This window comes from Paramormyrops kingsleyae, chromosome 9 (assembly GCF_048594095.1).
Source record: "Paramormyrops kingsleyae isolate MSU_618 chromosome 9, PKINGS_0.4, whole genome shotgun sequence".
Lineage (NCBI taxonomy): Eukaryota > Metazoa > Chordata > Actinopteri > Osteoglossiformes > Mormyridae > Paramormyrops > Paramormyrops kingsleyae.
In genome coordinates, this window is record NC_132805.1 from 24713692 (window position 1) to 24727833 (window position 14142).

A 14142-nucleotide genomic window follows, 5' to 3' on the forward strand; every position below is an offset into this window, starting at 1 on the left:
CACTCCAGCGAATATGTTTCCACTGCTCTAGAGTCCAGTGGCGGTGTGCTATACACCACTGACACTTGACACATAATAATAATAATTGACACTTTTTTATTAATCCCAGTGGGGAAATTCTTTTTACACCTCCCTCAACTTGCTCTTTGTAGAGCAAGCTGTCTGTGAAGGGCAGCCATGATTACAGCACACAGCTTAGCCCACTGAGCCACACGCTGCCCCTGATGCTTTGTATTGCACTTGGTGATATAAGGCTTGGATGCAGCTGCTTGGCCATGGAAACCCATTCCATGAAGTTCTCTACGCAATGTTCTTGAGCTAATCTGAAGGCCACACAATGTTTGGAAGTCTGTAGCTATTGACTCTGCAGACAGTTGGTGACTTCTGCGCACTGACTGCCTCAGCATGCATTGTCCCCACTCTGTGATTTTACATGACCTACCACTTTGTGGCTGAGTTGCTGTTTTTCCCAATTGCTTCCACTTTGCTGTAATACCACTAGTAGTTGACTGTGGAATATTTAGTAGAGAGGAAATTTCATGAATGGACTTATTGCACAAGTGGCATCCTATCATGGTACCACGCTTGAATTCACTGAGCTCCTGAGAGCGACCTATTCTTTTGCAAATGTTTGTAGAAGCAGTCTGCATGCCTAGGTGCTTGATTTTATACACCTGTGGCTATGGAAGTGATTGGAACACCTGAATTCAATGATTTGGTGGGGTGTCCCAATACTTTTGGCAATATACAGTATGACAGTTATTATGATGTTTCAAATGTGTTTAGATTTTTTTTGTATTGTTTTAGTTTTGTTCTGTTATTTATTGTGCAGTTATTTTTAATGGCATGTGTTAAAATCAAATATATCTATAACTAGATTCTTCACTGGTTTAGACTATACAGTCGAGTTTACAGATAAATGAAGAACAGATTTTCTGAGCTGGCACAAAAATTTAATTATGTGAATAATTAGATGATACGTGAAATAAGTGAAAGTAAAGGAAATTTAGGAAGATCTTCAGCTACTGTTTAAGCTGTATTGTGCAGTTATGTATTATAATGCTGCAATATTGCTGTACTATGCAGTAACAACCAGGACATTGATGACAGAACATACTACTTCTGAGACACTACTGATTAATTAGCAAAATGCAGTCTAACCATGTAATGTTAGCTACCTTTAGAAGATGACTTTCATTAGTATTGAGTATACAACTGTCTCGTAGTACCTTAATATATTAGGAGAATCTGTTGTGATCTGAGGTGATTTCACCATCATAAATACTAAACCGACCGATAGTTTTCTATCTAGAAGCATTTGGATCAGGGTAATGTTTGAAAATAAAACTGTCAGTAAATAGAAAGTAAAAAATGGCATAGGTATTTATTTATTTGTGTATAATTATGAATTGATGTTGCAAAAATCCTCCTTGAATCCCCTTTGTCTTTGTAAAGGTGTTTTTGGAAGTCAAATGTTTCAAGCAAAATGATAAAACGTGCTAGACAGATGCTTTAAAATTTCAATTTTGTTATTTTGATGTTGGGAAATATTTTTTTCTGTACAATGATGGATTGATGGGAAGTAATCGAGGGTTTTGTTAATAAAAGAAAACAATAATAAGAATTATATGTAAGTGAAACAAAACAATAAATTGCTGGCAGTGGCTTATAAAGTTGTTTTTGCTGTATTTTAAATTATTATTATAAATTGTATCATTCACTTCCCGTCATTGTAACATTTACAGCAATAGATATTTGCTTTACATTGCATTATATTTATGCATTTAAGGGTCGATTCTCCGTGCACTTATGTCAAAGCATATTCTCCCATTGACTTAAGCGTGGAGTTTAAGTGCACTGGCGATATAAGTGCTTTTGGATGGAGAAACACTAAACATAAGAACATAAGAATATAAGAACTATACAAACGAGAGGAGGCCATTCGGCCCATTGAGCTCGCTTGGGGAGAATTTAACTCATAGCTCAGAGTTGTTAAAATCTTATCTAGCTCTGATTTAAAGGAACCCAAGGATTCAGCTTGCACTATGTTATCAGGAAGACTATTCCATACTCTGACTACACGCTGTGTAAAGAAGTGCTTCCTTAAATCCAGTTTGAAATGTTCTCCCGCTAATTTCCACCTATGGCCACGAGTTCTTGTATTTGAACTAATGCTGAAGTAACTATTCGGTTGAACAGCATCCAAACCTGTTAGAATCTTATAGACCTGGATCATGTCCCCCCTCAGTCTCCTTTGCTTGAGGCTGAACAGATTTAGCTCAACTAACCTTTCCTCATATGACATTCCTCTAAGACCAGGAATCATTCTTGTGGCCCTACACTGCACCTTTTCTAAGGCCGCAATGTCCTTTTTAAGATATGGTGACCAAACCTGCACACAATATTCTAGGTGAGGTCTCACCAAGGAATTGTATAATCTTAGCATTACCTCCCTTGACTTAAACTCCACACACCTGGAGATACAGTATACCCCAACATCCTATTGGCCTTTTTTATTGCTTCCCCACACTGGCAAGAATGAGACATGGAAGCATCAACATACACACCAAGGTCTTTCTCGTAATCAGCTACCTTTATTTCAGTAGGTCCTATAAAATACCTGTACTTTATATTTCTGCTCCCTACATGGAATACCTTACATTTGTCTATGTTAAATTTAATCTGCCAGGTATCGGCCCAGTCACTAATTAAATCAAGATCCCGCTGTAGCTGCTGAGCCGCTAGTTCAGTATCTGCTACACCACCCACCTTGGTGTCACTTGCAAATTTCACCAGTTTACTGTATATATTGGTGTCTATATCATTTTTGTAAATTAGGAACAATAGTGGTCCTAAAATTGAACCCTGTGGTACCCCACTATGAACGCAGGCCCACTGTGACATTGTGCCTCTAATAACTACTCGCTGCTTCCTATCTGTTAACCAGTTATCAATCCAGGTCGCTACAGTTCCTAAAATACCTGTCGCTTTGAGTTTAAGTAAAAGCCTTTTGTGGGGGACAACATCAAAAGCCTTTTGGAAATCTAAGTAGATTACATCATAGCCCTTCTTATCATCAACTTCCTGAGTAGCTTCCTCAAAAAACTCCAACAGATTTGTTAAACAGGATCTACCTCTCCTAAATCCATGCTGGCTATCCCTCAAAATTTTAATCGAGTCCAGGTAATCTACCATTTTCTCTTTGATTATAGCCTCCATAACTTTACCAGTTATACAAGTTAGACTGATTGGCCTATAGTTTGACAAATTACTTCTATCCCCTTTTTTGAAAATGGGCGTTATGTTGGCATGCTTCCAATCAGAAGGTACCACACCTTCAGATAAGGATTTTTGAAACAGTAAAGTTAAGGGTCAGCAAATAATATCTTTTAACACTATAGGTAAGTTGCCATCAGGGCCCTGTGATTTATTTATATTTTGAGCTTTGCTAGGCTTTGCAAAACATCAGCTTCAGTTATATATATATTAGTTATAGACGTGGGTGTATCACATGTAAATGACCCTTAAGCGCATTCTGCCACTAAAGGCATGTAAGTGTATTTTTCTGTAAGTGCTCTGGAGGGCTGTATTAAGTCCCGCACCTCTACATGGCCACATGCAATACTGCAGTTTTCAGAAATCCTAACATCTAACAAAACGAAATTTCTAACCTGTATCATACATTTACAAACAAAGGTTACAATCCAAAATGGATATGTATAATTCATATAACTAAGAATTATATAACACAGTAATAAATAGAACTATACCAGCGTGTACAAAGTTTATTAGCATTACACAGAATTTGATGATATCTGCCTTGTCAACATGCCTAAGTGGCGAAATTAATTAGGCGAAACACCTGGCCAAATATTTTTTTTTCAGTTAAAGTGAGTAAAAAATGGTTCAAAGGAAGTAGTCCGTACTCACAGTCCTAAAGCTGTAATGCATGTGTATTTGCACTCCTGCGAGAGTGGGACAAACAGAGGGGGTCTGAATAACAAGAGTGCAACGATCATACTTGTGGTATTGGGCTAGACCGGTCTTGTTAACTTGTCTTGTGGCATGCTGAATCATGGGATTGGTCTTGTTTGGCAAGGAGGCAGCCAATGCATCCTTGATATCTGGGGTGCAGAAAGAATCTGTGGATTTTGTACTGTTCTCTGTACTTCTGTTCTTGAGTATTCGGCAATGGAAGATAGCGTAGAACGAGTACACGAGAACACAAGTACAATCAAGTACGCATATTGAGAAACACCCGAGGTGTACTCAAACTAGCCAATCCGTGCAGTGCCCGAGAACATTTGACCCCCTAAAGTCCAATTTGTTTGACTAGTGTGATCCCTTAACCACGCCCGTGGAAACAGGTAGCAGATGTCGATGGAAGTACGTTCACCGGGCAATCAGGTAGTGATTCTCTCATGAATATAAATAAATTTTCCCAAACCACCCTGTAAAAGTAAAATTCGCACCCATGTACAGAACGCAGACATGATGTAAAAGATTGCAACTAACACATGCTTGTGCACATGTACAAAAGGCATAAACCAAACCCAGAAGGAACGGTTCGGGCAGGCTGTGCAGTTTGCGTCATTTTTTCCTGCAAAACTACGTTGTGGAAAAAAATGATGTGTACAGATGGAATAGCAACAAACCTGTTGGTAAAGTATCATTTGGTCTATGGCAGTGTTGTCACGATTCCAAAATTATTATACCGATACCATTTTTAAGTATCACGATACTTGTACTGAAAGGATACAAACAAAAAACAGTTTTGTTAGTGACAGGAGACAATTATCTCAAATGCATTTAAATTGTTACACTTTTAATTTTAATTAAAAAAATTTTCATTTTACTAAAGTATGGATAAGATTCCTCATATGGATTTTGACAGTGTGCTGAGTTGATGAATGAAAATAAACACAAGCAAGCAAAACTTTAAAATGTATTTTTTCCATGATCAAACTGGAAATTGGATAAAAATCAGAATTACTCTCCACTGTAAGAAAAAGAAAGCAAACAGATAAGCACCCATAAAGGTTACAGCAGTTTCTTTTGCTTTCTTCCATCCATCAACTCAATAAATATGAAAGAACTTCCTGCGCAGCGCATTATGCTTGATTATCTATCTGCTTAGAACACAGCGTAGCATAATAACCTGTTAAATTACGTTAATGTGACCTGTTTGCAGTATTATAAGTTCTTACATAAATCACTGTTGCCTTTACTGCCAACTTGATATGTGGAATCACCAGGAAGCCTGCATTTTGTGATCTGAGTGTATTGACTTGTAAACTTGAAGTACTGTAGTTCTGTTTATGTAGGCAGGTGCTAAACCTTTAAGTGCCTTATATGTAAGTAGGAGAACTTTGAAGTCAGTTCTGAACATAACAGGAAACCAGTGCAGGAACAGGGGTTATGTATTCAAACTTTCTGCTCCTGGTGACAATTTGACCTGCTGCATTTTAAATACGCTGCAAGGTGTTTAATGTGTGGTGTGTACTCCGAGATAACAGAGCATTAGAGTAGTCTAACCTACTGTACACAGAGGCATATATTATTGTCTCAGTGTCTTGAATATTAAGAAAATGTTGTAGTTTGGCAATGTTACATAGCTGTAGGAGAAACACCTTCGATACTGCATCCACATGCGATTTGAATGAGAGGCTTATAACTGAGGTGAGGCCTAAGGTATGGACTTAGCTGCTAAGGGAAAAGTTCAGTCTCTCGGCACAGAGTGGGGAGATTATAGCATTCCTATCCACAGGCTTGCCTTAAAAAATCAGAACCTCAGGTTTCTGTGCATTTCGTGACCAAATGTTTTCACTCATCCAGGTGTTAACTTCATTAATACAATGAGCTAAAATGACAACAGATGCAGTGTCATTAGGCATAACTGAAATGCATATTTAGATGTCATTGGCATCAGTGGCGTAGCGCAAACTGCGTTGGCCCACCCGCAAGAGTGGAGGTGGGGCCCTTCACCGCATAATTAGATGGGGGATTCACCTTTTCATTCAAAATCGTGAATTAGTACTGTGGAATTTAATAGTATGTAATTATTTCGTATTTATTTATTAAGAACTTTTCACAAAAAAAGAATAAAAGAAACACCAACAATAAAACAGCAATTACATTAACTTGTTAAAATGCAAGGGAGCACATGACGTCAAAATATTTTTTCTATCTGCAGTATACAACAAAGATTCATGACGTTTAACATTCAATAAAGGTAATATATATTACCTTTAAAATCCTCCAAAGCGCCCCTTTCTCCTAGCATTTTTCTGCGCAAAGTCCTGAGTAACGTTACCCGTGCTCGCTCTCGCAGCTCCTTCCCGCTGATTTGGAAGAAATATGGATGAAATTTTCGGTAGTTTTGCATTGAATTGCTGTTTTCGGTGTTGGTTAGTCCGTTTTTGAGCTCCGCTGACATATTTTCTTTTACTCATTTTGCGCTCATAAGCTTCACTCTCTAAACAGTTGCGGAAATTCTTAATCGTGATTGGATAACAAGGACAACGGATATTCATAATCGCCAAACACGGTAGGCTGCAATTACTACCAAAATAAAAGTCCTATACGTTCACGTTATAAAAACGCTTTAATTATTTATTCGAGTCAATTTTTTAGGGGCCCCCCACAACGCGGGGCCCCCCCGCAGTGCGTGCCCTGCGGGCCCGTCCGCTACGCCACTGATTGGCATAGGAGAGATAATTAACATCATATTACCTAATGGGGGGCAGTGAGTCTCTGTGCCTATGACCAGAAGATCACCATTTGAGCCCCAACCTCCGCAGAACAGTCACATGTCCGTGGGCACTTGAGCAAAGCCCTTAACCCTTATTCCTGGGGTGCTGCATGTTAGCTGACCCTGGCTGTGACCCCCAAGCATTCCAGTGTACCTGTACTTGTGCAAAAGGCAAATAAAGCATGTTTGTTGTTGCTAGTGGCAGCATGTAGAGAGAGAATGACACAGGACCAATAACCAATCCCTGTGTTATTCCATATTGATCGGTGACATTGACAACAGAGTGCAATTATTGAACACTTGAACCTATTGATATCAAATACTCAAATAGGATTTAAGCCACTTCAACACCATTCCACACAACCCAACATCAAATTCAAGTCCAAACAATAGAGAAGAATGGTTGCACTAAGGTCCAAAAGCATTAGCATAGTTGCAGTGTCAGCATAAGTTACCATTGTTATGTCTGTTATGGGCCGTAAGGAAAGTACGTGCCGTAAGTTTCGGGTATGTGCCATAATTGTTATGTGCCATAAATTCGGGAGGATGCCCACTCGCCCATTCATCAGCCGCTCCTTCGACCCCGCCCTGGAACTGGCCACGCATCCAATCTGCAGCACCGTTTCCAGTTTCCGGTCCTCTGCGAAGAAAAGGCCACTGCTCGTAACCCTTGGGAGCTCTTGCTCTTTTTCTGATCGTTGGTTTGTGATTGATTTCTGATTTGCCTTATTGTTTATGACTGTTTTTGTTTCTTGGATTCTGACTTTCGCTTTGCCCTTTCTGATACTGTCGCCTTGGTTGTCTGCTCTTCTGGTTTTAAACTCTCGCAGGGCTCCCGATTACTCCCTTTGCTCGCCCCTTTGGATACCATGCTTTCCTTGTGTCCGTGTGTTTGCTGTTTATTTGTTTGGTTTGGTGCATACGGAGTGACTGCCTTTTTCTTTTTGCGCAACGTGGTGTTTACTGTGTGTTTGGCTAGGGAGTCAGATTTAGTTCTTGTCGCTTGTTGTTTACTTTTTTCACTTAGGTTTAGTTTGGGTTGTGCTCGTTAGATGTGTTTTTGTTTGTTTGGCCTCTGACACTTTCGAAGTCACAACCTACTGTTGTGAAGTGTCTGTGAATAAAATATAAAAAACTTTAAAAAAGATCCCTTTGTGTCTCGTGTTCCCTTTTCCCGTTCCCTAGTTGTCTCGTCCTCCCCTTACCCTTTCCCTGTTTTTTCTGACGATCCCCAACCCTATACTGGGGACTGTAACATGTCATTTACAACTTTAGTTAAGGCTGTTTTGGTGCTGTATCCTTGACGGAAGCACCACTGGAATCTATCCAGTATGTTGTGTGTCTCAGTTAGTACTAGGAGGTATACCGGTTCATACCGAAAACCATTTTTTAATTATTGTTATGATATGAATTTTTCTTATACTGCAATACCGGTTTAAATAGCCTACACAACATTCAGAAAATGGCACAGCTGGAAATTGTTTAAGGGGGGGACCTTTTTCACCTGCACCACTAAAAATGTACTGCGAAAGATCAGAAACGGAAGATATAGCTGACGCTGGAGTTGAAATGAGACACTGGGGTTGTCAAAAATCAATTCTCAGATACTAATCGATATTAGTATTAGATACTAATTTTCACCATTATTGATACCAACATTCGCCATTCTTCACACAGCACCACTGCAACGCAGGCGCGCATGCATGCATGGACACACTCGCGCAGCCCCTCCCCTCCTCTCAATAGCCACTGAATGCATTCACGATGGCTAACACACACATACCGAGTTGGCCAAACATGACATATGTTGCACTTCACAAGCTGTTTTAGTAAAAAAAAAAAAAAAAAACGCAAAGATGCCATTTAGAAGTATTTTGCAGACAAGCATGGAAAGGCTAAGGATGTCGATAAGCCTCTATGCAAACAGTGCTACGAAGTTGTGGCAACGAAGTCAAGTAGCACGTCAAACCTAGCGAAGCATCTTAAAGACCGACATCCCGGTCTTTATGAGACATTTTGCGAGGCTAGTAAAGCTCGCATTCCAGCAACACTGAACTATTTAACAATTACCAAAAATGTTAACTTATGTTATCATTAAGGTAGCGGATAGGTGCAATGGCTAATAATAAAATAATACAGTTATGTGGGAACAATGCAAAAACGTTAAAAAAAAATGTGTCCTGTGAAATCCTGTAAAATTTGGTAAACGCCCAGTAATTCTTTTAAAAAAATACCGTCGTGTGCCGTGAAACTGATATAACTTTGAAAAATACCGTGATATAAGAAAAAAAGAAATATAATTTCTTTTTTTACAAAATACAAAATTCTATACCTTTCTCTTACAGCATCAAACACACAAAGGGGAGGAAAAAGAGTGAAAAAAGTGTCTACACACTTTAACATCCAACTCCAAGTAGCATCCAGAATACACCTTAACCAAACCTCAGTAACCTCAGAGGTCTGTTCAACCGCCATCCCACTCTTCACTCTGCTCCCTATATAATGATGTCCAGCACATCACAAGCCCAAAGGTGGAGGGTGAAGAACACAGTTTACAATCCATCAAACAAGCACAACACATCTCTTCTTGGTAACAATTTCAAAATAGAGTAATAGACATGATTTGATTAACTACCAAAATTCAACATTTTATTTAACCACTTAATCCCCTGTCACCACACCAAAACACAACCCCCCTTCCAGCCTGCACCATATTGAAAAGTCCAATTACTTGGTACCCCATAAAACATCTATGTTTTGCAATGAGACTCTTCTAATGGTTGCACCTTCCTTGGTAATTTGTATGAAATATCTGCAGAACTAAATTGTTCTTCAGTGCATTCTGTGCATTAAACTAATCAATAAATCAATGTTTCAATAAGTACCATGGTATCAATTTATAGTGTAACCATGGGTCCACCTTAGCAAAACATTTTCTTTAAGGACTGCATGACAGCTTGACACGAGCACTTTGCCCTGGCAAGGGCCGTTGCAAGTGGGTATAGAAAAGAATTGCCCCCCTAATTTGTTTTTTTTACTATATTTTTTACTTTTATTCTATTTTTATTTTATTATTTTTAGTCTATTTTATTTATTTGTACTTTAATGTACTTTAGATGTGATTTTAAGTTTATTTTTGCCATTTATTCTTATTCTGATACACTTGTAGCACTTTGGTCAACTTCGTTGTGTGAAAGTGCGTTATAAATAAAGTTGCCATTGCTATTGCCATTGCCCTGCAAAATATACACATTTTGTTGCTTTGCAGCCTGTACTGAAGACACACACACACACACAAATATTTTTCCAGCTGTATTTACTCAATGCAACTTAGAACAGCCAATTGAAAGATATAACAGCAATAGTTCAGAAAAAACAAAAAAGGAGAGTCACTGAGATGGTTAAAGGATCGCCCCCGTGTCAGTACTTTGTGGAAGCACCCTTTTCTTTGATTACAGCCAAGAGTTTGTTGAGATGCTTCTCTACCAACTTTGCATATCTAGAATCTGCAGTATTTGCCCACTCTTCTTTAACGAACTGTTCAAGCTCAGCAGAATTGGATGGTGACTGTTGGTGGAGTGCAATCTTCAAGTCATTCCACAGATTAATGTAAGCGAATTAAAAGAGGTTGTTGTGTGTTTTTATATCATAATTTGTGAAATATGTTTAGATTTTTAGAAACTAAGACTTTCATCTGTGCAAGGTGTGGATGTACAAAAAGTTCTGTTCTTTTAGCTTTGAAAACCAGTTCAACCGAATCACTGATAAGAACTGCTTCAAGAGAACGATTCATTCACAAATCGGACATTGCTATCACTTGGATAGCTGTTCTTGTGTGTAAGTAGTGTTTCTGGCTAAGACCATATTGTGCTTAGTGCTTTTCCCTCCAGCTGAAAATTGTGCAAATACAAATGTGATTCTGCATTGTAGTGGAGTTGGGTACTAACATATCAGTTGCGTTACAATGGATTTGTGGTGTGAGATCATGTGTTATAGCAGGACTGACTGCATATGAAATTGTTATGAAAGTACGCCGTATTATAATATTCTCTAAGTCAGCATTTCCAAATCCAATCCACAACCAGCAAACAGTCCACGTTTTTGTTCCTACTGGGGGCTGGGAGGAAGCATAATGATGGACTGTCTGTGGGTCCCCAAGGACTGGGCTGGGAAACACTGTTGTAAGTTAATGACTAAGTCAGTGAGAAGTCTTCCAAACTCAGTTAGGAATGATGTATATGGTCCAGGTGGTCCGTATAAAATAAAAATATAGACGGACGGATCAGATGCCATTTGAATTAGCATTGCTTCAAATGTTGTAAAATATTCTATAATTTTGGGTTCAGTTTTTAACAGTGAGTTAAAAATAGCTGCCGGGTCGCCTCCATGCCTAGAGCCACGTGGTTTCTGTACAAAACTAAAGCCTTCAGATGAGGCTTCAACTATAAGAATAGTGTCTGTGTCTGAGTCAGGCTTCTGTTAAAAAATGGTCTGCACCAGTGTCAAGCACCAAGTCATTGACAAGAAGTGATTTGTTTGCTAAAAAGCACATGTACAGTAATTAGCATTTGATGGTGGGCTTATGTTGTGGCTCATTTAGTCTTACCAGTGGGATTGACAGACAAGTATATGGAGAAACTAACTGGCTCTAGGGCCCCCCCCTGGAGCCAGGCCTGGGGGTGGGGCTCGATGGCGAGCGCCTGGTAGCCAGGCCTACACCCATGGCGCCTGTTCAGGCACAGGGCACGTGGGTCCCCCCTCCAATGGGCTCACCACCTGAAGGAGGGGCCATATGGGTCGTGTGCAGTGTGAGTTGGGCAGTGGCCGAAGGTGGGGACCTTGGCGATCCGATTCTCGGCTGCAGAAGCTAGCTCTAGGGACATGGAATGTCACCTCTCTGGTGGGGAAGGAGCCTGAGTTGGTGCGCGAGGCTGTGAGGTTCCGACTAAATGTAGTTGGGCTCACCTCGACGCACGGCTTGGGCTCTGGAACCAGTCTCCTCGAAGGGGGTAGGAACCTCTTCCACTCTGGAGTTGCTCAAACTTATTGCCCCCTGGCTGGGCGCCTGTACATTGGGGTTTACCGCAGTGGACGAGAGGGTAGCCTCCCTTCGCCTTCGAGTGGGGGGACGGGTCCTGACTGTTGTTTGCGCTTATGCGCTAAACGGCAGTTCAGAATACCCACGCTTTTTGGAGTCCTTGGAAGCGGTGTTGGAGAGCGCTCCTCCCGGGAACTCTCTCGTTCTGCTGGGGGACTTCAGTGCTCACGTGGGCAATGACATTGAGACCTGGAGGGGCATGATTGGGAGGAACGGCCCCCCCGATCTGAACCCGAGTGGTGTTTTGTTGTTGGATTTCTGTGCTCGTCACGGATTGTCCATAATGAACACCATGTTCAAGCATAAGGGCGTCCATATGTGCACTTGGCACCAGGACACCCTAGGCCGCAGTTCGATGATCAACTTTGTGGTCGTGTCATCGGACTTGTGGCCGCATGTATTGGACACTCGGGTGAGGAGAGGGGTGGAGCTGTCAACTGATCACGACCTGGTGGTGGGTTGGCTCCGCTGGTAGGGGAGGAAGCCGGTCAGACCTGGCAGACCGAAGCGTATAGTGCGGGTCTGCTGGGAACGTCTGGCGGAATCCTCTGTCAGAGGGAGTTTCAACTCCTACCTCCGGCAGGATGTCCCAGGGGAGGCGGAGGACATCGAGTCTGAATGGGCCATGTTCCGTGCCTCCATTGTGGAGGCGGCTGACCGGAGCTGTGGCAGTAAGGTGGTCGGTGCTTGTCAAGGCGGCAATCCCCGAACCCGCTGGTGGACACCGGCGGTGAGGGATGCCGTCAAGCTGAAGAAGGAGTCCTATCGGGCCTTTTTAGCCTGTGGGACTCCGGAAGCAGCTGATGAGTACCGGCGGGCCAAGTGGAACGTGGCTTCGGCGGTCGCTGAGGCAAAAACTCGGGTATGGGAGGAGTTTGGCGAGGCAATGGAGAACGACTTCCGGACGGATTCGAGGAGATTCTGGTCCACCATCCGGCGTCTCAGGGCGGGAAAGTGGTGCAGCATCAACACTGTTTATGGTGGGGATGGTGCACTGCTGACCTCAGCTCGTGATGTTGTGGGTCGGTGGAAGGAATACTTCGAAGACCTCCTCAATCCCACCAACATGCCTTCCAATGAGGAAGCAGAGTCTGGGGACTCGGGGGTGGATTCGCCTATCTCTGGGGCAGAGGTTCCTGAGGTGGTTAAAAAGCTCCTCGGTGGCCGGGCCCTGGGGGTGGATGTGATCCGCCCAGAGTTCCTCAAGGCTCTGGATGTTGTGTCTTGGTTGACACGCATCTGCAGCATCGCGTGGACATCGGGGGCGGTGCCTCTGGATTGGCAGACCGGGGTGGTGGTCCTCATCTTCAAGAAGGAGGACCGGAGGGTGTGTTCCAACTATAGGGGATCACAATCCTCAGCCTCCCTGGTAAGGTCTATTCGGGGTTGCTGGAGAGGAGGGTCTGTTGGATAGTTGAACCTCGGATTCAGGAGGAGCAATGTGGTTTTCCCCCACAGAGAGGAGCTGGAGGAAGTGGCCAGGGAGAGGGAAGTCTGGGTTTCCCTGCTGAGACTGCTGCCCCCGCGACCCGACCTCGGATAAGTGGAAGTAAATGGATGGATGGATGGATGGATGACTGGCTCTAGGTTGGTTTCAAAAAAGTTAGAAAATGTTGCATACTATCATTTACTATTACTTTTTAAAAAACATTCCAAGTATGCAAAGCAACTTTCATTCATTAGAAATGTGCAGGAAACAGCTAGCTCCTAGAACATTCCTATTCAATAAGAAAGCTGTCACTAGACATTCTGTTACAGAGAATCTACAGAGAAGTTGTTGCGTATGTTGAGAAAAAGTTTGAGTGAATAATTACAGCTGCCAGACCAATTACTTCTACAACCAGACAGATGATAACTCTGCAGCTTCTGACTCTAATTACATCACCCACCCGCTCCCATATCCCACTTCCCACTTCCCACGTGCGTCAGAAATCCCAAAAAAATGTAGATTTAACTACACCGCATTAAAGTTACACTCATCGTTATACTCATACTTTTGGGAAATCTAGCCCAGCTTGGAGGGAGGATATACAAACAGGGACTCTCCCTCACTCATTTTTAAAAAAAGTTAATTCTGGTTCTGTCTTAGTTCTTTGTCTCAGTAAATCTTTTTAAATAATTATAAACACATTTAATTTTATTTGCTTTTACTGCTATAGGAACAAAAGTGATATCAAAATGGCTACCCACTATATTGTTAAGACTTGTTTAAAGCTTGTACAAGTCTATGATAACAGCTTTCTTGGGAGGAAAAAAAAAGGAATAATTTCTTCACCTAAAGCTATGTTCATGA